The sequence below is a fragment of the Schistocerca serialis genome, chromosome 7 (assembly GCF_023864345.2).
Source record: "Schistocerca serialis cubense isolate TAMUIC-IGC-003099 chromosome 7, iqSchSeri2.2, whole genome shotgun sequence".
In the NCBI taxonomy this organism is placed as follows: domain Eukaryota; kingdom Metazoa; phylum Arthropoda; class Insecta; order Orthoptera; family Acrididae; genus Schistocerca; species Schistocerca serialis.
This window is the reverse complement of record NC_064644.1, coordinates 357872214-357899779: the sequence shown is the minus strand read 5'-3', so window position 1 is coordinate 357899779 and position 27566 is coordinate 357872214. Positions and strand designations below refer to the sequence as shown.

At 41.0% G+C, this 27566-nt stretch overlaps 1 protein-coding gene across 1 annotated transcript in view; it reads left to right on the top strand.

Moving 5' to 3' along the window:
- The window catches only part of LOC126413089 (myrosinase 1-like), a 298790-nt gene that overhangs the window by 244390 nt on the left and 26834 nt on the right, over window positions 1–27566 (top strand). The window lies entirely within an intron of this gene.

Sequence of the window (27566 nt, the reverse complement as noted above, 5' to 3'; positions counted from 1 at the left end):
GACGAAATGTGTTGTCAATACAATCTGAAAGGAACATATACTACAATGAAGAGCCGTCGATGGAGATTTGTTCTAACTCAGCACATGCTTAATATGTCCCCCATTTCGTTTCCTAACTTCCTTCAAACGAACACTGAAGTTAGTGATTATCCTACGGCACATGTCTTCCGTAATTTCACTACAAGCTTGAAGAATAAGTCTTCTGAGCTCCATTAAATCACGTGCACGTTTCGGGAAAATTCTTTCCTTTAGGTACCCCCAAAGAAAAAAGTCACATGGATTGAGTACTGGACTTTTGGGGGGCCAATTTTGTCCGTCATTGTAGCGAACTGGAAACCTGACTGAAATAATCCGCATGTCGAAATGCTCGTGTAAAAACTCCAACACAGTGTTTGGAATATGCGGCCTTGCTCTATCTTGCATGAACCACTGCGTGTTGAAGCGCAAGGCAGTAGCAAGAAGCTGTGGAATGAAGCTATTGCGAAGCATGCTCAAATAACGGTCGCTGTTCACAGTTTCTTCAATGAAAAAGGGACCAATAAGACCGTGACTGGGAATTGCTGCCCACGCTGTAATCCTTGAGCATAATGTTGTTCATGAAGCACTCGTGAGTTTTCAGTGGCCCAAAAGTGTACATTTTGTTTGTTAACCACACCGTCTAAATGAAAATGCGCCTCGTCTGAAAACCAAACGTTGTTGAGGGTTTCTTCCCTATCCTCCGCCCACTGAGCAAACAGTAGACTCTGCTGCTTGTGTTCTTCAGTGAGCTTCTGTGCACAGGTCATCTTGTATGGGTACATATGGAGGTCACTTATAAGAATGCGTTGAACGAAGCGTCTGGATATTCCCAGTTGCACAGCTGCCTTTCTACACGATTTCCCGGGACTTCTCTGTACAGCAACTCACACCGCTTCAATATTCTCCGGCGAACAAACAGGCTTAGGCCGAGGTCGCTTCGCTTCCAATACTGTTCCTTCCTGTACAACCTGTGGATGGTCTTCTTGCAAGGACCCATAGTGTGTTAAACTGTTGTCGGAAATGCCTCTGAATCGCAACAAGGCTTTTCGTTTCATGAAAAAGTAACACAATTAACAATCATTGCTGTGTCGTCAGTCTCCCATGTCAGCCATTGCTGCTTACTAGTCTCCTAGCGGCAGTATCGTGAATTATACGTCATTTCGTAACTCATTTGTTTTTCCAAGCTCTGCTGTTACTGCTGTAGAGATCCCAGCGGGATATCTAATGTGCGTCGTGAATTGTGAAAGAAACAATTGGTAACACATTTCGTGCGCCACCCTGTAATTGAATACGAGGAAATTTGGTGATTGCAGACAACTTATCACGCTTTATTTGGTTTCGTACGCGGTGAATAAGAGTTAAACTTGTTTTTTACGTTAAGGGCAGACTGACTCCTCAGCGTGGCCAAGGGAAGTTGTCAATGTTGGCAGATCCCTCTCAAAGACGCCAGTCTCGATGTTTTTGTCTTATGTTCATATAAAAAAACGTAACGTGTTTTTAGCTGAAGGTAGAGTACTGCCAGCACTGGCTTGTTCTCAACTTTTCTTGTACGACGCTCACAGACAAGAACGGGTTTCTTCAGAAATTTCAATAAGAACACATTCGAAAAAGCAAGCTTGTTTCGTTTGAATATCTATGCTGATGTAGAGATAATGCCCATCTATTCTCTTCGAAATACTGCACTTAGGGCAGGGTTCACTAAACTCATGTGCAACTGTCACCGTTTCGTCCTCCAACTGTTACCTGAACAAACGAGAACAATTTAGTAAGTACACTGTTCTTGCACAACAACAAAACAGATCAGTCCGTGGGTGACCACCTTCGTGTTAACATTGTAGCAGTGGCAGCGATTCGGCTGCATACTCGTGTAAGTGTGTATATGTTTTTTTTAGCGGGGCGTCGTTATGGGAACGGCATAAACGCCATCAGTGCAAATAATATGGTATTTCGATTTACTAAGGAAACCGTCCGGCCCCATGAACCGCGGACACTGCCGTTAGTGGGAAGGCTTGCGTACCTCAGGGATACAGATAGTCGTACCGTAGGTGCAACCACAACGGAGAGATATCTGTTGAGAGGTCAGAAAAACGTGTGGTTCCTGAACTAGCTCCACAGATGAGGCAGAGACTGGGAAAATGTAATTTAATCACAGCTGACACTTGGCTTGAGAATCATGAAAAGAGATTTTATACGTGTAAAAGACCTGGAGACACCGGAAGGTTTCAGACTGATTATATAAAGGTAAGACAGAGATTTCGGAACCAGGTTTTAAATTTTAAGACATTTCCAGGGGCAGATGTGAACTCGGACCACAAGTTACTGGTTATGACTTGCAGATTAAAACTCAAGAAACTGCAAAAAAGGCAGGATTTTACGGCGATGGGACGTGGATAAACTGAAAGAAACAGAGGTTTTAGGGAGTTTCAGAGGGAGCAATAGGAAACGACTGACGAGAACAGGGGAAAGGAATACAGTAGAAGAAGAGTGGGTAGCTTCGAGAGATGAAATAGTGAAGACAGCAGAGGATCAAGTAAAAAGACGAGGGCTAGTAGAAATCCTTGGGTAACACAAGAGACATTGAATTTAATCGATGAAAGGAGAAAATACAAAAATACAATAAATGAAGGAGGCTTAAAGGAATACGAACGTCTAATAAATGAGTTCGACAGGAAGTGCAAAATGGCTAAGCAGCAGTGGCTAGAGGACAAATTTAAGGATTTAGAAGTATATATCACTACAGGTAAAATAGGTGCTGTCTACAGGAAAATTAAAGAGACCTTTGGAGAAAACAGAACCACCTTATGAATATCAAGAGCTCAGATGAAAAAAAAAAAAAAAAAAAAAAAAACAGTTCAAAGCAAAGAAGCGAAAACAGAAAGGTGGAAGGAGTATACAGAGGGTCTATACAAGAACGATGTACATGAGGGCAATATTATGGAAAGGGAAGAGGACGTAGAGGAAGATGAGACTATAGATATAATACTACGTGAAGAATTAGACAAAGCACTGAAAGACCTAAGTCAAAACAAGGCCCCAGGAGTAGACAACATTCCGTTAGAGCTACTGAAACCGTTGGGAGAGCCAGCCATGGCAAAACTCTTCCACCTGGTGAGCAAGATGTACGAGACAGGTGACATTCCCTCAGACTTCAAGAAGAGTATAATAATTCCAATTCCAAAGAAAGCAGGTGCTGACAGATGTGAAAATTACGGAACTACTAGTTTAATAAGTCATGGTTGCGAAATACTAACACGAATTGTTTACAGACGAATGGAAAAACTGGTAGAAGCTGACCCCGGGAAAGATCAGTTTGGATTCAGGAGAAATGTAGGAAGAAGTGAGACAATACAGACACTACGACTTCTCATAGAGGATAGGTTAAGGAAAGGAAAACCTACGTTTGTAGCATTTGTTGACATAGAAAGATCTTTCAAATTCTAAAGGTGGCAGGATTACAATATAGGGAGCGAAAGGCTATTTCGAATTTGTACAGGCACCAGATGGCAGTTGTATGAGTCGAGGGGCACGAAAAGGAAGGAGTGGTTGAGGAGGAAGTGAGACAGAGCTGTAGCCTATCCAATATGTTATTCACTCTGTATACTGAGCAAGCAGTAAAGGAAATAAAAGAAAAATTTGGAGTAGGCATTAAAATCCATGGAGAAGAAATAAAAACTTAGAGGTATGCTGATGACATTTTAATTCTGCCAGAGACAGAAAAGGATTAGGAAGAGCCACTGAACGAAATGGACATTATCTTGAAAAGAGGATATAAGATGAACATCAACAAAACCAAAACGAGAATTATGGAATGTAGTCGAATTATAGTAGGTGATGCTGAGGGAATTAGACACTTAAAGTAGTAGATGAGGTTTGCTATTTTGAAAACTGAAACGTCCCCTTAGAAAAATTATACATGACTGTGCTTAAACTGACACACAATATTATTTAGCGCAACGCAATCTGACTTTCAATAATCCCTACAAGAGAATGGCCCTGACTAAATTAACCTATACGTTTCACAAATCACTTACGTCACAAAAATCTTCATTACTCAAACTACTGCAATACAGCGAGCTCCACTACTGCCAGCTACATAAAAGATTCAAACTACAGAAGGCACTAACTACTGATAGGCATAGTTAGGAAATGAAAGATTTTGATAGAGAACAAACAATGTATTTACCTTAATAGTGTTCAAAAGTCATAATATATATATCAGTTCATGACATCCAGTCTTACAAATTTACTGTCTCTGTCCAGATCATCCGCTCTCAAAACTCTGCCCTTTCACTCCCCACATCCACCACTGCTGGCGGCTCACCTCCAACTGCGCTGTTAACATCCAGCTGCCCAACACTACAATGGCAGACAACAATGCAAACTAGCCACAGACTGCACACAGCACAGCCAGTGATTTTTATACAGAGCGCTACGTGGCGTTACCAATAAGAAAACCTAAATAGCCTACTTACATAGCCCCCATGCTCCCCACAAAAAATTTTACACATTGTTTTGGGCACTGGCCAAAACATATTTGTTAAAATTTATTCAGAATTACAATAACAAAGAAATCAAATGCACACACTTATTGATGCAATGTTGGTCAAAAGCTGAAATTTTCTCACAGTCCATAAAGACAGTCCTGATCGTTCATCACAGTAAAATAGCAGTGTTTTTCTCAAAGTCTGAGCAGTAAAAGAAAATGCACACGGATGTAGTGTATTTCCATGCAGTCTTGAAGAAGTAGTTTTGTCCTTCCAACGGAGAGACAGTGCTGACTCTCGACAGGCAGACAGGTAATGGGCCACAAAGAGCAAACCCACAGCGGAGTCAGTTGAAGTTTTGAATAATATTGGTAGGTAGGTCATCACAGAGCAGACCCACTGTAGTCCTGGTAGATAGTATGGTATTGGTTTGCCACCAGAGGTGCAGACCCACTGCAGTCCTTGTAGAAATAATGGTATTGGTGAGTCATCAAAGGTGTAGACCCACTGTAGTCCTTGTAGAGATGGCCAGCAGCCATCTGCTGTGACTGTGCAGGTGCACAATCACCATCGAAGAGTCTTGTGGACAATATAGCAAGTCCATAAGCCACCACTTGTGCACTCACAAAGTTTCTGGAATTGTTCTTAGAAGTCTTACAGACAATATAGCAAGTCCATAAACCACCACTTGTGCACTCACAAAGTTTCTGGAATTGTCCTTAGAACCAGCAATGCTCTTAATCAGTCCCTTGCTGAATTATTAACACAGTCACAACTTCTCACATATTTTGCTTATACTATGACCATCAGAAATTTGATGAACTGGTGTCAATTGCAATTTTATAACATGAGAATACAACATTTGGTACTGCAGTCCAACCCAAAACTTCATACCATAGATCTTTCGTCTTATTTCAACATTTGTTTTCACCAAAAAAAAACCTATCCAAGCATGCTTTCTGTATTTATATGTTCACATATTTCCTACCTCATTATTTATTTTCCATTATCTTACCTCATCATTTATTTCCAAGAAAATCCTACCTAAACCTGTTGTCCCTAAACCCTAATTTTTGTTCATGTCCTCTTTCAAAATCCTTTTTTGGCCAAACCATTTTCTTATAGCTTCTCAATGCATTTCATCCAATTCATCACAACTCGTTCTCATATATAGTCTACCCCCTCTTAACCTAACTTAAATCTACTGAACTCAGATGCTAAACTAAGGGACGAGGCAATGCAGCAGCACAAAGCAATTAATACAAACAGCAATGAAAAAAATGCAAATTGGCAAAGCAAGCAGCATAAATTAGCAAAGCAAATGCAATATTACAACTAATATAAGGCAATGTGTAGCAAACAATAAAAATAAATCATTAGAAAACTGGGCTAACAGAATCATACAAAGTCAAATTCAGTAACACTATGCCTGGCAAACAGCAGCAGCAAATGCACTAACTTATACCTAAACATGACATAGCTCAAGAAGAAAAAATATTACACTAAAGACAACAATGCAGATAAGGGAAATGTCTATTCACATTTTAATGTCTATGTAATTAAAGTGGTGCACCACAACTTATTCTACGAGAAATATTACCAAGTAGTTGAAAAGAAAATAATGTATGCAAGTCTTGTGAAAGGGAAATGTCTTTTTGTACTCCTTCGTTTTTCTTAGAAGTAGATCATAAATTTATTATTTACTGGATCTGTAGGCATAAAATATCTATATTAGTACATCCATTAAATTTTATTGTAACCAATGCTGCAGTGCAGCTAGAAACTAGATATTAAACAAAATGGGCAAAGCAAGGCGCGAAACGTCATTCACTAGGCAAATGGCGTCTCCAAAGGCAGTAAAAAATCTCTCAACTAGAAATACAATAGATGTAAAAATGTTTCTCATCATTTCATTAGGCAGTTTAGTAAATATCATAAATTAAGAGCTCCACAGTGTAATCATATGTTTTGAAGTTTGAGAGTGTCGTATTTGCGATGCTTTCTACAAAGGAATGTCAATAGCGAGGATAATGGCCTCTTTTTTTCTCCACCTAATGGGTTTCTTTTGTCAGACGACTATCTATCAGCTGGGCGCCCAAAACGTATTATGTCAAGGTCACTTACCTTTCTTACTGAAATATTTACGACAGCAGTTTCCGCTACAGTGGCAGTCTCATATAAAAACATTTCACAGGTTGAGAATTTGCGTTACAAATGTGTAGAAACAAAATCTTATAAATATAACAGTGCCCAAAAAATTTTCGTCGGCATTGTGATACATTACGCATATACACACATTTCATAACTCTTAAAGTACGATTCTTGGTTTCCAACATCCTTTTTCACAAACCAGAGTCGCTAACCACTACTCATTATTCCTTACCTTATTACACATATACATATTCATCGACACTTCTTCAATATTTCATAATAATAAATACGTAGCATAATCAAATTCCTCATATAGCATCAGCTTATTGATCATAAATATACCTCAACAGCATAATACACATCGTCATCATAATAATAACATCATAACACCTCAGTCAAATCTCAAAAATGTCATAGCTTTCTGCAATAATTTCAAAACCTAAAAGAATTATCTGCTCATTTCAATTCTACCTCAAACGTACTTTAAAAATCATGATCCCATACCAAATACATCATTCAAAGCTCTCATAGTATCACAATGGTTCCGAAAAAACGTGAACAGTTCACAAAGTACAGACAAAATACAGTTTCATAAGTGTGAAGTTATCGAACTGTGTAATTGTGTAAACATGTGTCACTGAAGTAGTAAAAAAATGTTTGTTTCTCTGTTAAATAATCAGATAGCTGTGTAATTCTGTGTTAGAGAAATATGGTACCGATGTGTAAAGTTGTATAAGCAAATACCATATTAGTTAGGGCTCCTTGTGCTTGCCAAACACATGGTACACAAAGTAAGTGTGAACCCCCCTGAGGATTAATGTAATTATACCCTCAGGTGTTACAGATTACAGCAATGGAATGAAATGTATCACGGAAAACCTTTGTATCATTGTAATTCAAAAATCTTTAAAAATAAATGTTTTAAGTACAAAACTAATCACTCAAATACGTGTACTGTAGCGCTAAACTGTGCGTCTTGTTGTATGATAATCTCTGTGGAAGTGTCGTAGTTATTGTCCTTCGAAAGCTAAGTTCTGCTGAAGTCAATGTACTTACCTCACGATAAGCAAAAGTGAAATGCTTTGCGTATAGATATCTTACTTATTACGCTTATTGCCGCAATGAAGAAAGTAATGTGCTGTAACGTATTGCTGTGCTACGGCAAAGGCTGTCTCATTGTAGCTATACCACAAAAGTTACTACTAAAACATGTTTTCCTTTCCAGAAGAATTCAGAAAAACTGTGCAGATATAAAACAGAAACACTGCAAAAGCAACATTGTAAATTGTCACTCATTAGTAGTGTCGTGATAAAATCGTGTACCTGTCACATAAACTAACCACTGTGTCATCTGGTATCTCACAGAAAGTACTTTAAATCCAGAATGTATTTTCAAGTAAACCAAAATGTTGCATTAAAATCTCATTAGCAGTACCAGTATATGTCCTAAGTATGTAAGCCTTATAGTCGTTACGTAATTGTGCAACTAACAAGCAACAATGTACGCACACAGTAACACTGTGTTGTCTGTTCACTATGACAATGTACTCTTAAATACTGTCTAAATATGTTCCCTAGGTTCTAGACTGGATAGTTAACTTCAAAACATTGTTGCATGTTAACAGTTTCTCAATGTGATGAATTGTACTAGTAGCTTGAAGTGAAAAATTTTATGGCAAAGACTAAGTTAAAAAGCAGATTATCTTTCAATAAACGGTTTTACATGTGAAATGTGGTGTAATCCTTTACCTTTCCTCAGTACGCAGCAAATCAATTTGAACGCAATTATTATGCCGTATACGTCGGTAAAGAATACTGGAATTTTTCTCAGGGTTAGCGTCTCTGTTATTTTTCTCTGAGCCATCCGGTGCACGTGGCTGCCTGCGGTGCGAGTTATTGTCTGTCTCTTTGTTGGCGTGCATCGTTAGGATTAGGAGACGTAACTTCTACAAGTTCACCTTGTCGAGAGGACCCAGGCCTGTTTGAATCCCGCCAGTTCCTGATGAAATTCAGGTCTGTCGTTATAATTATATCGTCTGTCGTCATGTCGATAATTTCTGTAATTAATTTCTTGTCGGTAATGTAGTGGAGAACTTCTCCCTGAGTCGTAACTGTGTGCTGGACCATTGCGTCTATTCTGTCTCCCTTGATAATAATTATTTTGGTTCCTATATTGTCTGTTTCTCTGATTTTCTCTGTGATAGTCACTACCACGGAGAGGTGATCTTTCCCTGTAATTATTACTACTCTGCCAACGGTTGTCATACGGGTGGTGTCTGTTTTGGTCACGATTTGTGCTGTGTGAATAGCCTTGTCGTGTCCAGTTATTATTTCTTTCATCGCGGAATTGCGACGGATGTGACCTGTAGTTGTTGTGTTCCTGTTTTCGCGTTCTGCGATTGTCAGTGTTAATTTCTAATTCTTGTAAGAGTCCCTGAAAGCTTCAATGTCGTCTTTGCAACGTCCTGCCAAAATAATATGTCATAAGTGTTCAGGCAATTTGATTAAGCAAATGCGGATGAGTTCTGAAGGGCTGTATGGGTTTGACAGGTACTGATTCTTGTGCAACATGTCTTCAAAATATTTCACAAGACTGGAAAATTCGTATTGTTCAAAATGTTTCATCATTATGATGTTATGTTTTACTCGGTCTTGTGTAGCTTGAGACCAATATGCTGAGAGGAAGGCATGATAAAATTCTCCTTCACTGTGACAATCGTGAATGACCGATCACATTCTTTCAGGTGGTTCATTCTCTAAGTAGCCAAACATAAATTCTAATCTGTGCTCTAATGACCAGTTGGGAGGAAACAATGAGAAACCTGATGGAGCCACGCTTGTGGATGAATGTCGTTGACAGAATTCTTAAATGTCTTGAATTTACATGTAGTAATGAACAGCTTACAAAGTCATCGAGTCGGCGAGTCGCATATCGGTCATTGTTACGTCTTGTCGGCTGTTCCATCTCAAAATTCGGTGCACCTTGCCAATTTCTTTCATAATTTCAGAAACGCCCTGTGTTATTATTTTGCGGCTTTTCCGTATTTCTAAGTCCCTCTTCCCGTATTGGAGCGCGAGTGTCCTCTGAAATACGTAATTCTTGTATTGCCTGTGTCAGCTGATCTTGTACTTCACGGATTTCTCTTTGGCGTTGTGTATTAATTTTGTTTGAATTTCCTAATTTGTTCGCACTCTTCTGTGTCATTAAAGACTACCAGTTTTGTGTCATTCAGATTATCATCTACCTTCGTAGATAAATTATTTAGCTGATCCGAAAGTTCAACTACTTTCTCTGATAATGAACTAATTTACTCCATGTGTCTTTCTGAACCAATTTTCAGAGTATCTACTGTGTCCTTTAGGTTTTCCTGAGTTTTTGCAAGTTGCGTAACCGAATCGGTAGATGCAACTGAGTCAATTTTAGCTTGCAAGGTCTCATGATTTTCATGAACAATAGTTTGCAGTTCTTTTATGGCTGCTTCGTGATTCTGTAATGCATTTTCATGCCCCGAAAAAATAGGTTGAAAATGCTCACAAAGTTGTGTTTTTATGTCATTACAGACTTTTTGACATTTCGATTCAATGTTATGTAACTCAGTAGTTAAATCTTCACGTGTTTGTTCAAGCATGGTGTCTAACTTTTGAAGCTTTTGCTGTGTTTGTCTCTGATTTTGTTCCATTGTGTCTAACTTTTGAAACTTTTGCTGTGTTTGTCTCTGATTTTGTTCCATTGTGTCTAACTTTTGAAGCTTTTGCTGTGTTTGTCTCTGATTTTGTTCCATTTGTTGCATTAATTGCAATAATAATGTATTTGTGTCTGGAATCTGTTTCTCTATGCTTTTTGGCAGTGCATTTTCACCACCAACATTCACATTTTGACAAGCAGAAAATGTGTCTTGACTCATTTGAGAAAACGGTGAGGACCCAAAACCTAAGTCTACAGTATTTGCAATATTGCGTTCTGTCATTTCGTATTCCTGAGGCGAGCTGTTGCCGACCGATCGATCGATAATGCTTCCCTGTTCACTACTTGTTTCATTGTCTACACCATTATTTGCCGCCCGCTCCATTTCCCTATGCACAATTACCAAATTACTACTTTGAATGTCTGTTAATTCATTACACAGCAGTGCTGATAAGCTTCGCTCGTCGTCACTATTATTTCTCAGTTTACTTTGGAGCCTAGCGTTACGTTTTTCACACGCCATTATTGTCACAATATTTCACACGATAACACAGAAAAGCACAATTTGAAGAGCAAAAATAAGAGAACACATTAACATAGCACTGAAAATAATATCTAGTTGATTGCAAGAGCAGCTGCAAAATACTTGGTGCAAATATACATGCATGCCACAACTGTTTTACTGTACAACAATGAAAAACTGCAACTACAAAGGAGATTCTCTCTACAATTACACGCTAGCAATAAACAATAGCTACACTAATTACACAAACTACAAGAAAAAATTCAGGTGATTCCAGTGAGGTATCCTGGCAGGGTCGCCATATGAAACGTCCCCGTAGAAAAATTATACATGACTGTGCTTAAACTGACACAATATTTTTAGCGCCACGCAATCTGACTTTCAGTAATCCCTACAAGAGAATGGCCCTGACTAAATTAACCTATACATTTCACAAATCACTTACCTCACAAAAATCTTCGTTACTCAAACTACTGCAATACAGCGAGCGCCACTACTGCCAGCTAAACAAAAGATTCAAACTACGAAAGGCACTAACTACTGATAGGCATAGTTAGGAAATGAAAGATTTTGATAGAGAACAAACAATGTATTTACCTTAATAGTGTTCAAAAGTCTTAATATATATATATATATCAGTTCATGACATCCAGTCTTACAAATTTACTGTCTCTGTCCAGATCATCCGCTCTCAAAACTCCGCCATCTCACTCCCCACATCCATCACTGCTGGCGGCTCACCTCCAACTGCGCAACGCTACGCGCTGTTAACATCCAGCTGCCCAATACTACAATGGCAGACAACAATGCAAACTAGCCACAGACTGCACACATCACAGCCAGTGATTTTCATACAGAGCGCTACATGGCGTTACCAATAAGAAAAGCTAAATAGCCTACTTACAAAACAAAATAGCTGATGATGGTCGAAATAGGGAGGATATAAAATGTAGACTGGCAACGACAAGAAAAGCATTTCTGAAGAAGAGAAACTTGTTAAAATCGAGTATCGATTTAAGTGTCAGGAAGTTCATTGTGAAAGTATTTTTATAGAGTGTAGCCATGTATGGAAGTACATGTACAATAAACAGTTTAGACAAGAAGAGAATAGCAGCCTTTGGAATGTGGTGCTAGAGAGGAATGCTCAAGATTAGATGGGTAGGTCAGGTAACTAATGAGGTGGTACGGAATAGAATTTGGGAGAAGAGAAATTTGTGGGACAAACTGACTGGTAGAAGGGAACGCTTGGTAGGACACATTCTGAGGCATGAAGGGCTCACCAATTTAGTACAGGAGGGCAGCGAGGGGGGGGGGGAGGAGGGGGTGAAAACCTTAGAGGGAAGCCAAGACATGAATACAGTGAGCAGGTTCAGAAGGATGTAAGTTGCAATAATTACTCGAAGATGTACAGGCTTGCACAGCATAGAGTAGCGTAGAGAGCTTCATCAAAGCAGTCTAAGGACTAAAGACGACAACAACAAGAAAAACAGCCGGCCGGGGTGTCCGAGCGGTTCTAGGTTGTAATCCTGCCTCGGGCATGGATGTGTGTGATGTCTTTAAGTTATTTAGGTTTAAGTAGTTCTAAGTTCTAGGGGACTGATGACCGCAGATGTTAAGTCCCACAGTGCTCAGAGCCAACAAGAAAAACAACAACAACAAGGAAACCGTGTGAACTCGAGAAAGGGTTTTGGCCCTTAGAGTCACAAGCTTAATGGAAACTGGCTGTGGAGGACAGATGATGAACAAACATGCTCGGGACAAACTTTTATTAACGGCGGGTACCATTGTCTTGAAAGCTTTGGAAGTGTATTATTTGAATTACGACAATACGGGACTGGAAGATGTCAGCGTAGAATTGGTGTAGATGGAGACAGTGAACTTACGGAGAACCATTCACGTGCAGTTCAAAACAAAGGTTGTAGAGCTGACAATGGAAACGATAAAGGTGCGTACACACACTCTGTTTAAAAAGGCTTTAAAAACTGTCCATGAAGACTAACGCGTCCTGGTTAACAGTAAGTCCAGAATTTATGGACGCAGAATGGAGAGTATTAATGATGCTGGCGCATACGAAGGGGAATCCAACATACAATGTGAATCACCTAAACATTGCACCCCAAATATTGCAGAAATTGAAAGTGCGATGAATGTGTGGTTTTTGCATTGGTAGTCAGGGGCTCGTATTATTACCCAATAAAGATTGTAATAACACTTAGAAATTTTTTTTGTGCATAGACTTTTTTGAAGTGGAGAAATGTCTATCGACATTAATAAACCAAAGGAAGGGTAAATTAGAATGTCACTGGTGGTTTTTACAGGATTCTAACGCGAGTCCCTCACGAGATAGCGTATTCTGAAGAGTTCTCATACCGGCACTTGTACAGTACCTGTGGTAGCACACACTAAATAACAGCACAAGTGCGTACACTAGTTATGTGGAATCTGACCAGAGGAAAGAATTTGTCATCACAGTTTGTGTTCAAAATAACCACCGGCAGCGGCAGTACACGCTTCCCGTCTGGTACGGAACGACTGCTGCACATCTGCTGGCATTTCAGCGGAGATGACAGAGCAGGCTGCAGTAATACGTCCTTGCATGTCACTGGGTGTAGTTGGTATGTCCTTGCAGTCAGCGTCTTTCAGCTTTTCCCACAGAAAAAAGTTTACAGACGTCAAATCCGGGGAACAGGCTGTCCAAGGTACAGGTCCTCTACTTCGAATCCAACGATTTGGAAACAGTTCGTGAAGACATACTGTAGTACTTAGTGCGCAACCGTCATGTTCCTCCTAGTCTGCAGAGGAACGTCTTCTGGCACCCGTGGAAGATGATCTGCTAGGAGGCTGCTGTAATTGTGAGCGATAAGTGCTTCGTCTATGAAAAACGGGCCTATGAGCTGGTGGTTCACTATCAAATAGCAAACGTTATACTCCACGGACGCTGACATTCCACTTAATGAAGCCAACAGGAATTGTCAGCAGACCAATAGTGCATGTTTTGTCGGTTTACCTGGCCGTGGTTGGTAAATGTGCCTTCATCCCTAAACAAGATACATGATACGTCTGGATTATCCTGTCTTAATGCTCATGTACAGAAACTAACACGATTCTCATTATCGTTTCCATGCGGCTCTTGATGGAAATAGATGTGGTAGGGATGGAAACTATGTAGATGGAGAATGCGTAGGACACTTAACTGACTCATGCAACTTTTTTGTGCGATTGCGCGGGAACTAATGTGCGGAACAACTGCAATAATAGCAAGAACATTTAATTTCCCCCTCTCCTGTCGTCACTTGTTTCCTTCTCTTTTGTTCTCTAGGTGTTACACTATCACTTTCACGTAACTGGTTGAAGAGGTCGATAAATAATTGCCGAGATGTTTGACGTCTAATAAGGTATCTTAGCGCATGCACCATACAAGAACGATCTGCATTCTTTCTACACTCTCCATACACGATGAGCATGTCGACTTGTTCTGCACTGGTAAATGCCATCGCCCGCTCACGACCTACTGCTTGGACTATCACATACTAACTGATTAGAAAGTCGCCCTGCATTCAAGGAACACGCCAGTATACTGTAAGCAAACGTAACAACATCGTACCTGGCAACTACACAGGTTGAATAGAATGAAAAGGTGTGTGCCTGGAAACTTTTCAAAACGCGATATCTCGTAAACGACTCGCATTAGAATCCTGCAACAAACACCGCTGACATTATAATTTACCCTACTTTTGGTTTGTTAGTGTCAATGGGCATTATTCCTTTTAACAAAGTGTATATTTGAAATGTGAGCTCCTGACGACCAATCCAGCCTGTGAAAAGAAGTGCTGTTTGCACAAGAAAACACTTCCTAAGTATTTGACTACAAGCTGTTTATTGGGTAACAGTACCAGCCCCTGACTACCAATCCATTCTGTGAAAATCGCATATCAATAGCACTTTCCATTTCCGCCATATTTGCGGCGCTAGTTTTAGGGGATTCACCCTGTATAATAAATTAGCCTTGTGCGGCCCATGTCATGATGATTAAAATTCCGCTCAATACCCAGAATAATTTTGATCATTGGGAACCCAGCAATTTAGTTACTCCGAAAACAAGTATCAGCATCGACGGTAGGGAGGATTGAGGCACCTCGGGTAGCAGTGTCGGGATGGAAATCGGTGTCGACGTCAGTACCCACCCCAGGAGTACTCGCGATACGGCAAAATAACATACCGAAAAAGCAAACGAAATGAGCGAGATAGGGGAACGACATGGCTCCAGCGAATACGGATTAGATGAGTGTGGGTCAGTTCTCGTATATGGTGAAGCTATGACTTAGCTTCGGAGCAATTCTGGGCCTAATATGTCAGTAGCCAAACTAATCAGCGAGGTTATGCCAGTAATAAAGGATGCCACTGTAAAGATACTGCATCTATGAAGGCTGAAAAACGCGTGCAGATCGAGTTCATATCATTATACTGGGGGACAGTGTTACAGGTATTACCGGCCACTAGCCAATGAAATTTCGCACAAACCGTTTCTTCGTCATCAAGGTGCATTTGATACGAGACGTAGATATTGACGTCACCAACGAAGACCTTCCGAAGGAACTAACTTCAGAAGTGAAAATTCATGATGTTCACCGTATTTTGAGTAAAGATTCAAGACATCGGGGAGTTAAATATGCCCCATCTCAGTCAGTTAAATCACTTACGCTGGTCAGAGGTCTCTGACAGCAGTTTGCATTACGAACACGAGGTGCACTGTAGATGCTTATGTTCAGAAAGACACGTAGTGGTAGAAATGTGGCCCAACCGAGAAACTCATCTCCTATATGGAATGATACATTATGGTTCGTGAATACAGAGACGACAAATTTGGAGGAATTGCATTTCTAATCAGAAACCACCGGGTGGAATTTATCCAACTACCTACAGCTATTGGAAGTTATCCGTTCGAGGAATGTGCTAGTAGGACACGAATAAGAAGTATGGAAAAGTCCGTTGTGGTTGATTAGTTTTATTTTAAAGACTTGCAGTGATACAAGGAGCAAAAGTAGTAGAACTTAATAATTGAGATGCTAAGTAACACGTTTTAAATGCAAATTTTCATCAATATGTACACCGAAAAATTCGCAGAATTCTACCGTATTTACTGAGTCCTGTTTTTGTTGTACATCAGTTGTTGGTATGGCTCTATTTGTTGTACAGACAGAATATAATTAAGGGAGAGTCCATTTTTAGATCACGTAATAATTCTTTGAAAAAATCAATAACAATCTATTCTGTGACATTGTTTCTCGTCTACAAAAAGTACCAATTCTGCTTCTAGGGAAGTGGAAGGTCATTCAAACAGATAAGGAATAGAAGTGATCCTAAAAGCTGAACTCTGTGGGACTCCCTTTGTAATTTCTCCCCAGTCACTAAAATTTTCTATTTTTCAGGATTGCCTGAATTATTCAGCACAATATTCACAGTATGATCCAAATCAGTTGTGTGTAAATCCATCAGTTCAAATTTCTAACAGTTTAACATGATCTGCACAATCAGATGTCTTTGCAGCTAAATGAAAGGCAGTTTCTTTTTTGCCATATGCGTTTCGCTACTTTTATTTATGAAATATCTTCAGTGGCTTGTAATACATATTTCTTTTGATATATATAATAAATGCATTACGTAGTTGTTACAGGTACGTCACTATGTTACGTGTTCTCATTTTATTCGAACGTGTATTACAAGCTACTGAAGGTGCTTCATAAATAAAAGAAGCGAAACGTGTGTGGCAAAAAAATAAACTCATTTAGTTACAAAGACAGAACCTACTTGTGTGGATTTTTAAGCGACTAAAAAACGACGGAAAATGGAAAAAATGGCAGTCAAATGTCCCGGAAACATCGCAAAATATACCAACTTGTGATATTTTATTATTTAAAATTCGTAATATTTGGTGACTGAATGTATAAATAGCAAACTCGGTCTGGCATCCCTTCTAGAATCCAGACTATGACATGCTAAGTAAATTCTTTCTACTTAAATGTAAGACACATCTTGAGTACATTATTTCTTCGAATTTTTTGAAACAGATGTCAATACAGAAACTGGACGACAATTATTTATGTTTGTCACCTTTCTTACAAGATAGTTTAACAACAGAATTTTTTAATTTGCCTTGATGACAACGATACACCAACTACTTTCATTTTCCACGAAACAAAAGCCATAACCCGATTACTGCTTTCAAAGCCACCTCTGCAGGAATGTTGTCAACCAATTATTGCACCAAATTTGATGCTTTGTACAGGGTGCATTATCATGCTGAAACAGTCATCGTCTCCGAACTGTCCCTCTGCTGTACGCAATACACAATACAGTAACATTTGTTCATATACTTCCGCATTTACCGTTTTCTTAAGCCCAATAACGAGACTACACCCTAACCACGAGAAACACCCTGTTACCATAACACTACCTGCTCCTACTTCACTGTTGGAACCACACATGACGACAGGTGAGGTTCTTCGGGTATCTGCCACATCCAAACCCTTCCATTAAACTGCCACACGATATAGCGTGATTCGTCATTATAAATCACTACGCAGTGGCGTCGCTTTACACTGTCTCTCGGAGAAATTTGTGGTCTCTGGGTATCCCCTTTTTCTTTTTAACTCTCTACGCACAGTCGTTGTTCTAGTTGGTCAGCCGATAGCACTTTGCAACTCACGAATGATTGCTTCAGGTGATTTCATGCGATTTTTTTTTTACAAATAGCCTCTGCTTTGTTCAGCTGTCCATGTCCGTCAGTACGTTATGTCTACTACGTCTTAGTTTAGCTGAAGTTGTTCCTTGTTTCCACTTCAAATTAACATGACCGACAGTCGACTTGGGCATCTGAAGAAGGGTTGAAATGTTGTTATTCAGTTACTGACAACAGAATACCCCATGTCTTATTTGATACTGGTGGGCGCGCTCCTTGTGACATATAGTGATCCATTGCTTATCACATAGGAGTATCCTGACACTTTTCAACAGAGAGTGTGCACTAGCTACCCTTGTAACACTAACAGGACGAGAGGTTCAGAGAAAAGCTCGACAAACTCTAGTGGGAGAAGCTAGAGGAAACGTGATGTTAGTCGTGGAGAGGGATACTAACAAAATTCCGAGGGCAAACACAAGACCTTATCGATCTTCTCGCGTCATATCTACGAATTCGGATAGACCACTGTGGAGGCATACTATCAAGCCCAAAACGATGTGTTGCGGAATTCGGTTGTAGACGTGAATGGAGAGTGTGTAAGTGTAAAATCTCTAATACGATTTGATTGGTTGAGCGCCGATTGTTCGCGTTTGTACCGAAGATAGTTGTTTTTGTTCTTATACTATGGCCGTGTTTCCCGATTGTGTTTTGTTTGAGGTTTACCTTCTGATAGAGAACAGGTCAGTTGTTTCACCTGTCTTGCTCTGAGGTTAGTGGCACTCTGTGTACCTGTTCACGATACTGATAATTCTGGGGCTACGCGGAATACAGCTGCTGGATTTATTCGTAGTTAGTTCACATAATGTATTTACGACAAGATTATAAAATTAAAGTGAATTATTTATATATACGGTCCCTTTCTCGAATGGAACTTTGACTCTGCAGGGGAATGTGCAATGTTTTGAAACGTACTGCAGATTAGAACCGCGTGCTGGACCGAGATCCAATCGTCAACCTTGTCTTTCACGGGCAATAATCTTACGGACTGGCCTATACATGCACGGCATCCTGTGTGCTTCAATTCCGGCGGTACCTCTCTCGTCATTCCCTAATACACACTGTTGTTGTATTGTTGTTACAATTTAGCATCAGTAAGAAACATCAACACCTGCGTAAACATGTCCACGCACAACTGCGTCACAGTGACGGCAGTCCGGGGTCACTGATTGGTGCACGAGAGTGAGGAAAAACTTGTTTATCGTTGATAAAGGGACAGGGAGATAAGATGCAAAGGCGTTAAAAGAGGCGATTGTGGTGACCGAGCTATTGTGTATTGCAAGTGACGTACATGAAACGTCCCAAATGAAACATGAAAACACAGGTGCGGGCAAATAACTTCACTCTTAGATTGTTTTTTAAATGTGTGAAAAAATGTGCTGGTGCGTTCTTTAACTTGTAAGGCCAATAATGAGCTTGATTATGTACAGCAGAAATGTAGAATATACATCGACAAACCTACTGTTAATTTGTGGTTCATAATTTCAAAGATAAATTCTGAAAGTGTTCTATCGAGAGATTTTAAGACTGGGAGAAAAGACAGTAATAGACATCTTATAGCTACTGGTGGATGAGCAATCGTATCCATCCACTCATATCGTTATCCCTAAAAAAATGATGTAATAAAGAAAAACAGAAATGTGAAATATTACTTAGTGGGGTATGTGAACCTTGAGGACTATGAGCAATGATGTTTGAAACATTTCTCACACACGTAAATGTTGTTATTTGTCAAATGAATCAAATAGAATTCGCCCGCAATAGTGATTTGCCTCAGCTTGCTCACTGTACAGAGTGAATATCGTCAGGGGTTGGCTGCAACACTGCCTGACACCCTTCTGAACTACTGCTTGCCTTTCGTGTTCTTCGACTGGTCTCTGGACAAGTGATAATTAACCTTTCGCTCCTCATTTTTTATCCCTGTTGCCTTCAGAGCTAAAAAGAGCGTATTCCAGTTAATATTGCCAAGAAATTTCTCTAAATCGACCAATACTGTAAATGTAGGGTTGCGTTCTTGAGTCTACCTTCAAAGATAAGTTCTAGGATGAGTTCTGCCTCACCTGTTCTTACCTTTCTCCGAAACCCAAACTGATTTTCATCGAGCAGAAAACGTCATACGATTGCGGCAAGGGGATCCGCTACTTGGATATGCTCACCGCTTCATCACACTTGGTGTAATCGTGCAGAACGCCAGTCTTATGTGGAAAAATTTACTAACAGGTGGCCCTGAGAATTATATTACTGTGCAACGTTACCGAAAACCGCCTCGCAGGAAGTACTACCAGCAGTATGGGAAGAAAAGCCTTGGGGAATGGAAGCAGGGAGAAATTTGGAAAGATAATATAAGTTAAAGGAGAAGTTAAACCTCAAAGTTATACAAGCACATATCGTAGCTCCGTCTAGTGTTCATCGAATGATAATTCAATATTCTCAACAGTAAATGGTGCCGGTAGTACTGCATACACCAGGTATAAAACGGCAATGCACTGGCGGAGTTGTCATTTCTAATCAGGTGATTAATGTGAAAAGATTTCCGTCATGATTGTGGCCGCACGATAGGAATTAACAGACTTTGACCGCGGAATGGTAGTTGGAACTAGACGCATGAGACATTCCACTTAGGAAATCATTAGGGAATTCAGTATTCGGATATCTCAATCATGTCCCATAAATGCATGACGGGATTAATGTTTGGGATTTGGGTCGCGAAATCATTCACTCAAATTGTCCAGAATGTTCTTCAAACCAATCGCGAACAGTTGCGGCCCGGTCACATGGTGGATTGTCATCCATAAAAATTCGATCGTTGATTGGGAACTCAAAGTCCATGAATGGCTGCGAATGGCCTCCAAGTAGCCGAACATTTGCATTTCCAGTCAATGATCGGTTCAGTAGGACTAAAGGAACCAGTTCTTTCCGTGTAAACACAGCCCACACCATTATGCAGCCACCACCAGCTCGCACAGTGCCTTGTTGACAACTTGGGTCCGTGGCCTACCATCAGCTCTTACCAACTGAAATCGGGACTCATCTGATTATGCCATGGTTTTCCAGGAGTCTAGGCTCCAATCGATATGGTGGCGAGCCCAGGAGAGGCGCTGCAGGCAATGCCGTGCTGTTAGTAAAGGGACTCATGTCGGTCTTCCGCTGCCATAGCTCATTAATGCCAGATTTCGCCGCACTGTCCTAAGCGAAGGCCGATGGTCACTCCGTTGTGCGCAGTGAGAGATACTGTCTGAAATTTGGCATTCTCTGCACACCCTTGGCACCGTGGGTCTCGGAATACTGAATTCACGAACGAATTCCGAAATGGAATGTCCCATACATCTAGCTCCAACCACCATTCTGCGTTCAAAGTCTTAATTCCAGTAGTGCGTCCATAATCGAGTCAGAAACCTTTTCCGATGAATCATCTGAGTACAAATGACAGCTCTGCGAGTGCGCTGCCCTCTTAGAGTTTGTGTACGCGGAGCTACCGCCAACTGCATGTATGATTATCGCTAACCCTTGACTTTTGTTGCCTCACTATTTGCCTCTTGTAAGAAAGAGAATCATCTACTAGCATAGTTGCAGTTCGTCAGTGGCAGGGTCGTGGCCTATCGATATTGCAACATGTTGTTCCGCGCTGTTGCTGCTCGGCTTTGTTGACATCCGATGAGTGTCATGTAAATATGAAATCGATAGACACTCCATGCAGTGTCTCAGCTGCGTAACATGACTAGCACCCGAAAGGAAAGACGAACTCGGCCATGCAGAGTCGTGCAGGTACGTCATGTACTTTGAGTCTAGATATGGGCTTGTCAAGTATACACACGAATAAGGTCTGGAGAACCACGGTAGCAGGGGGAACTTCATTCGGCTTCCCTTCATGTGCTGGCAGAGACCGTGGTGCACAAAACGACAACATCGCACCAGTGACAACACGTTGTCTTTTTAGATGAATCCTGGGTCTACATACAGCAGCGCGATGGAAAATACCGTATTTAGCAAACTCTAAGAGAATGAACGTCGCCAGACTGCATTCCTCATCTTCATATGCGTCGAGTGCCTGGCGTGATGCTGCGGTGTGCTATTGGTAATACAACACGATCAGCTATACTTCACATAGCAGGTAATTTTGACATCAGGCTCTCCATTTCTGATGCGATAAGGCCAAGGTTTCTGTAATATCTGTTAACAAGATAGCAGAAGACTGCTCGTTGCTCTACCGTATTTTGCGAATCACTTAAAATTGTAATAATATATTCTTCCTCCCATACTATATACGCACAGACACAATCAAGAGCCTAATGCCTTGACAATGGAGCCGCTCTCCTCGGTCACTGACTGTTCCTTTAATTTATTGGCTTTCATGCGGTGTCCGTTCAGTCTTTTTATTTATTTATTTATTTATTTTTTTTTTTTTTTGCAGTTCCAACAAACATCCTTAATTGCTCGCTGGATATATTCGAATCTCTGTCTTCCTCTACAGTTTTTACCCTCCAGAGTTCCCACTGATACCATGGAGGTCAAAACCTGAGGTCTCAACAGATGTGTTATCGTTTTGTCCCTTCTTCTTGTCAGTATTTTCCATTACGTTCCTTCCCTTGCCGATTCTACGAAGAACCTCCTCATTTCTTATGAGTCCGCCTAATTTTTCTATTGCACCACATCTCGAGTGCTTCCATTCTCCTCTGTTCTTTTCTTCCCATGGTCCGTGTCTCACTGCCATACAATACTATTCTCCAAACGTACATTCTCAGAAATTTCTTTCTCAAATTAATATTTGATACTAGGCCACCAATGTCCTTTTTGCCAGTTCGGCCATTAGAGTGTACCTTCCATTCAACACATCTTGTAATTCTTCTTTAATTTCACACAGGATAACAATGTCAGCAGCGAATCTTACCACTGATATCCTTTCATCCTGAATTTTAATTCCACTCTTGAACCTTTCCTTTGTTTCCATCATTGCTTCTTCGATGTATAGATTGAACAGTAGGGGTGAAAGACTCCATCCCTGAATTTGAATCCGAGTACTTCGTTTTTGGTCTTTCAGCCTATTGTTCCTTGTTGGTTCTTGTTTATATTACGTATAACTCGTCTTTCCCTATAGCTTATCCCTTCTTATCTCAGAATTTCGAACATCTTGCTCCATTTTACATTGTCGAAAGCTTTTCACAGATCGATAAATCCTACTAACGTGTCTCGATTTTCCTTCATTCTTGTTTCCGTTATCATCTGGAACGTCAGAACAGCCTCTCCGGTGCCTTTTCCTTTCCTGAAGCCGAACTGATCGTCATCTAACAGGTCCTCAATTTTCTTTTCCATTCTTTTGTATCTCAATAGTAATGTCAGTTATGACGACACGAAAGCGAGGACGACGCAACACCAAGTCCCGTAGCGAAGAAAATCTTCGAGCCGGCCGGGAATCGAACCCGTGCCCCATCGCTTGGCAATCGGCCGCGCTGACAGCGCTGCTATCGAGGCGGACTTCTTTTTCAGTTCCAAGCAGACCTACCCTCTTCTCGATACCTCCAAGAACTTCTTCCTAGGACGTCCTCTACCGTTTCTCCGCAGCACTTTCCGTTCAAGAGTGTTAATGGTGAAAGTGCTGTGTGTGCTGACACGGAGAATAAATTTTATTTTTCTGCTTTCCACTTCCTTTAATAATCGACTCTCTTGGGTGACTTTCCTTAAGACTTCCAGGTTGGTTTCTCTTTCCGTTCTGTTCGTTCTTGTCATTTTACACCACATACACATTTCGGCACCTTTAAGTCGATTTCTGTCCCGTTTTCCCACAGTCCAATTTTCAGTTTCATGGAGCAGTGTACTCCATACAAATGGTTTCGCAAAACATTTTGTGACCCGCTCGAACAGTCCACGGGTGTACTGCCGGTCCACAGTATCCAACGGGCACAATACTTCGGCGATCAGACATGTCGCCATCGTCAGGTGCGCTGAGGAACTGAGCTCCTGAGGACGGGAGGCCGTCCTAAATCCCGATCCCCCGCGAGGCGTTCTCTCCGCGGTCCGCGCCCGCGGCCGCGCGTCGGCGGTCGCTGAGAGGCTGGCGTCGGCGTCTGTGGTGGCGTCGGTGTAACTGCCTCGTCCGCCCTGGTCGCTCGTTCGTTTTCTTTGCTGAACCTCTTTTTAATTAGACTCAGTGCTGGTTCTCATGCCTTACTGAGGTTATAGCCGCAATCTCTGTTGATGAGTCCGTCCCTGGTACGAATTTCGATAGCATCTCTAATGACGCTGTCCCAGTATTTAGATGTATGTGCCAAGACCCTGGTGTGTTGGTAGTCCATTTCGTGATTTTCGGACAAACAGTGCTCTGCGACTACCTGAGGTACATAAGTCGAGTGTGCCTCTGATGTTCTCGGCAACGATCTTCGATGGTGCGCACTGTCTGTCCAATGTAAGTCTTCCCACACTCACAGGGAATCTGGTATATGTCGGCCTTCCGCAAACCAATAATGCTTGTGTTTTATTGGGCGGGCAAGAGACAGTTCCTACTCGGTGTTTTCTCAATATTCGTCCTATTTTCCCCGAGAGTGCGCCAGTATACGGTATATAGGCGGTGGCTATCTCTTCCTCCGTGACTTCGTCCATCTCCACACGCTGTACTGTAGAGGTGGGGCGGAGAGCGCGTCTGATCTGCCATTCCGAGTACCCGTTTTTCCGAAATACAGTTTTGAGGTGTTCCAGCTCGTGGGGCAGATTCTCTGCGTTCGAGATGGTGCGCGCCCTGTGCACCAGTGCTTCCAGTACACCATTCCTCAGCGAAGGGTGGTGGCAGCTATTTGCATGCAAATACAGGTCGGTGTGCGTTTTCTTCCTGTATACCCCATGCCCCCTTGTGTCATTCGCTCTTCTTTTGACCACGACGTCCGGGAATGGTAAACTTCCTTCTGCTTCGGTCTCCATAGTGAATTTGATGTTCCGATGTATGGAGTTCAGGTGTGTAAGGAAGTCTAGGAGCTTGTCCCTTCCATGGGGCCATATCACGAACGTGTCATCAACATAACGTAGAAAACAAGTAGGTTTCCATTTGAATGACGCCAAAGCTTCCTCCTCGAAATACTATTCGAAGAGAAGTTGAAGAATCACATTTTGTGACCCCTTTATTCATGTGTTAGCTGCTTAAAATGTGTTCTTAGTCGTGAATGCCTGTTTTGCTAATCCCACAATTCACTTCCATCTTTGTGAATGTACTAGCGAGATCTCGCATTCGGGAGGACGACGGTTCAATCCCGCGTCCGGTCGTCCTGATTTAGGTTTTCCGTGATTTCCCTAAATCACTCCAGGCAAATGCCGGGATGGTTCCTCTGAAAGGGCACGGCCGACTTCCTTCCCCCATCCTTCCCTAATCCGATGAGACCGATGACCACGCTGTCTGGTCTCCATCCCCAAACCAACCAACCAACAACCAACAACTAGCGAGATAATATAATTGTTTCACATTATCAAGTTTAAAGTCATCATTGTTTATTTTGGACAATAAGTAAAATGTCTTTACTTACTTTACTTACCGGTGCTGCAATTTTAATGACGAGTAGTGTATTTTTATGCAGATTAGCACGCCTTTGATGCCTCTTCAGCACTATCAGATTTGTGACGAAGTTGGCTGTTCTATCGACCGATAACATTTCTATGTAAGATCAAGTGCCACATTTCTTAATGATAACAAACCGCGTGTGCGTCATTGGGATATTGCTCTTTATTTCAACATCTGCAGTGCTTCGACACTTCCTTTTCGACCCATTTCAAGCTCTTATGGAGATATGAACAACAATTAAATTAAATTTTGCCAGCTCAGTAACTTATCAGCGATGTTATTCATGTATTTTCTGCGCCGTAGAGTGCGTGGAATACTAGTAAGAAAACCTCTAAATTTACACTGGTATATATTGGAATTTTTTCCATAATGATAGAAGCACAACATAAACAAGCAAAAAAGTTGTCCATTTTGGATGACGCCCTACGGCTGTCTTATAATGTCAAGCAAAGAAGATGTGTCGGTCACGTCAGGGTTCCCTACAAGTATGTAATGTCATATCCGGGAGGTGTGACGATACCATGTCAATGTTCATTGAAGACGGAGAACTCTTTATTTATTGATTGATTGATTTAATCTGGCAAGTTACGGCCAACAGCTTCTCTCTAGTATCCACCCAGACTTTCTACATATTTTGCATTACATATATTACGATAAGCGTTTTACCAGTAACATCCAATATAGAAAGTACAAGAAAATACAGTTCATACTCATTCATGATAAGTACACCAAGATATATAAATTATGTGAAGACAGGTTTCATCTACGAGCGCCAGCAGCAAAGTACATAAGGGGTCCAAGAGGGAGAGGATGAGGTACGTGATAAAACACAATTAATGAAGAGGGGAATGAAAGTGGCGTAAAAGGAAAGGAGAAAGAAGCGTTAACTGGGATAAGATACCAGCATTGGCGTTAGTGCTTGACAAGGGGAAAATTAGTTATATCTGAAATTGCCAGAAAAGAAGGAAGCGATCAAAGACAGATTTATTAAAGTTCGGTACATTTAAAAAAAAAAAAATTTAAACAATTGTTAACAATGCGTTTATTATAAAACATTAAACTGTGATGACTAATATGATTTGATTAAGTTCCATCTGCAGATATGAGAGCAAGCAAAGATCAGAAAGTTGTCTTAAGTTCAATTTACTGACTAAACATGAGGCACATCGCACTAGCTAATGGATATAAAATTTCCAATGAATTAATACGTACAGTAAAATAAGAAGAAGAATGTTACGTATAATAATAACAATGCTTTGTCTACTAATGATGGTAACCGTAAAACTAAATCTGGGTTTACAGCCATAGCCTGCAACGCTACAATTTCGTATGAGATCAAACAATGTTTTCGTAAGACAGGACTGGTTTTCACACAACCAAGTTAAAAACTCGCCTACGCCAACGAACAGGTACAAAACGTGATAAGTTTAATAAGTCATGAGTGCGTAGCACCAATTGCAATGATTATGACCGTTATTACTCGTATACTTGCCAAGCGGGCCACTCCGTTGTCCGCTGTGGATAACATACTTACACCCAAAATGGGACAGGTGTCCGTTTGCGCTTCAGTATGAAAGGACACACGGTCCAGGATATTACAAACGGAATGCAGGTGCTGTGAATTCCACCCAAAGAAAAGAAAATAGGTGTAGGAGTTGGATATTTCCAGTTGTAGGAAGAGAGCTCCAGAATGTATATTTAACGAATATACTGTGTTTAATCAGAATTATTTCTTTAGCATTTTTGATGAATCTAGTTAATAATAACTGGAAAACCTATAGAAGAGACGCGCTGTGACAATTGCGGTCCGAAGACCGCATGCTTCACTACCGTCTTCCGATATCTGTCTGTGCCTGCGTCTTCAACGGCGGCCTTCGCTGCCTTCACGTCGGGAGGTGGCACTCTATCCAAACCAGCAGTATCGCTATTTTTATTTATTTATTGTTAGGTACTGGCTTGCACAATAAATTAGTAGCTCTCCATTGTATTTCTCTAACAACAGATCATATTAAAATGTAGTGTGCTCCAGTTGCAGCTTCTCTGTTTCACATTATTAACTCGATCATTATAGTTGTGTAATGTCTACCGTTTCCCTGTATATTTTCCTTGTATCTTCTTCGTATCAGTGTTCTTGCTGTATATTTTAATCTATTGGGTGTCGATACTTAAAGTTACAGTTTCAAAACCCTGTAGAAAGAGAACTACTGCTCAGAATGAAGTCAACAGCATGTTACTGACGCAAGGGGAAACGTGATGGAATAATAATAAAAAAACGAGAATTTGACTAATAGGTGGCTCCGTAACCGTCAGAATACGCACGTCTGGCCGGCCGCTGTGGCCGAGCGGTTCTAGGCGCTTCAGTTTGGAACCGCGCTGCTGCTACGGTCGCAGGTTCGAATCCTGCCTCGGGCACGGACGTGTGTGACGTC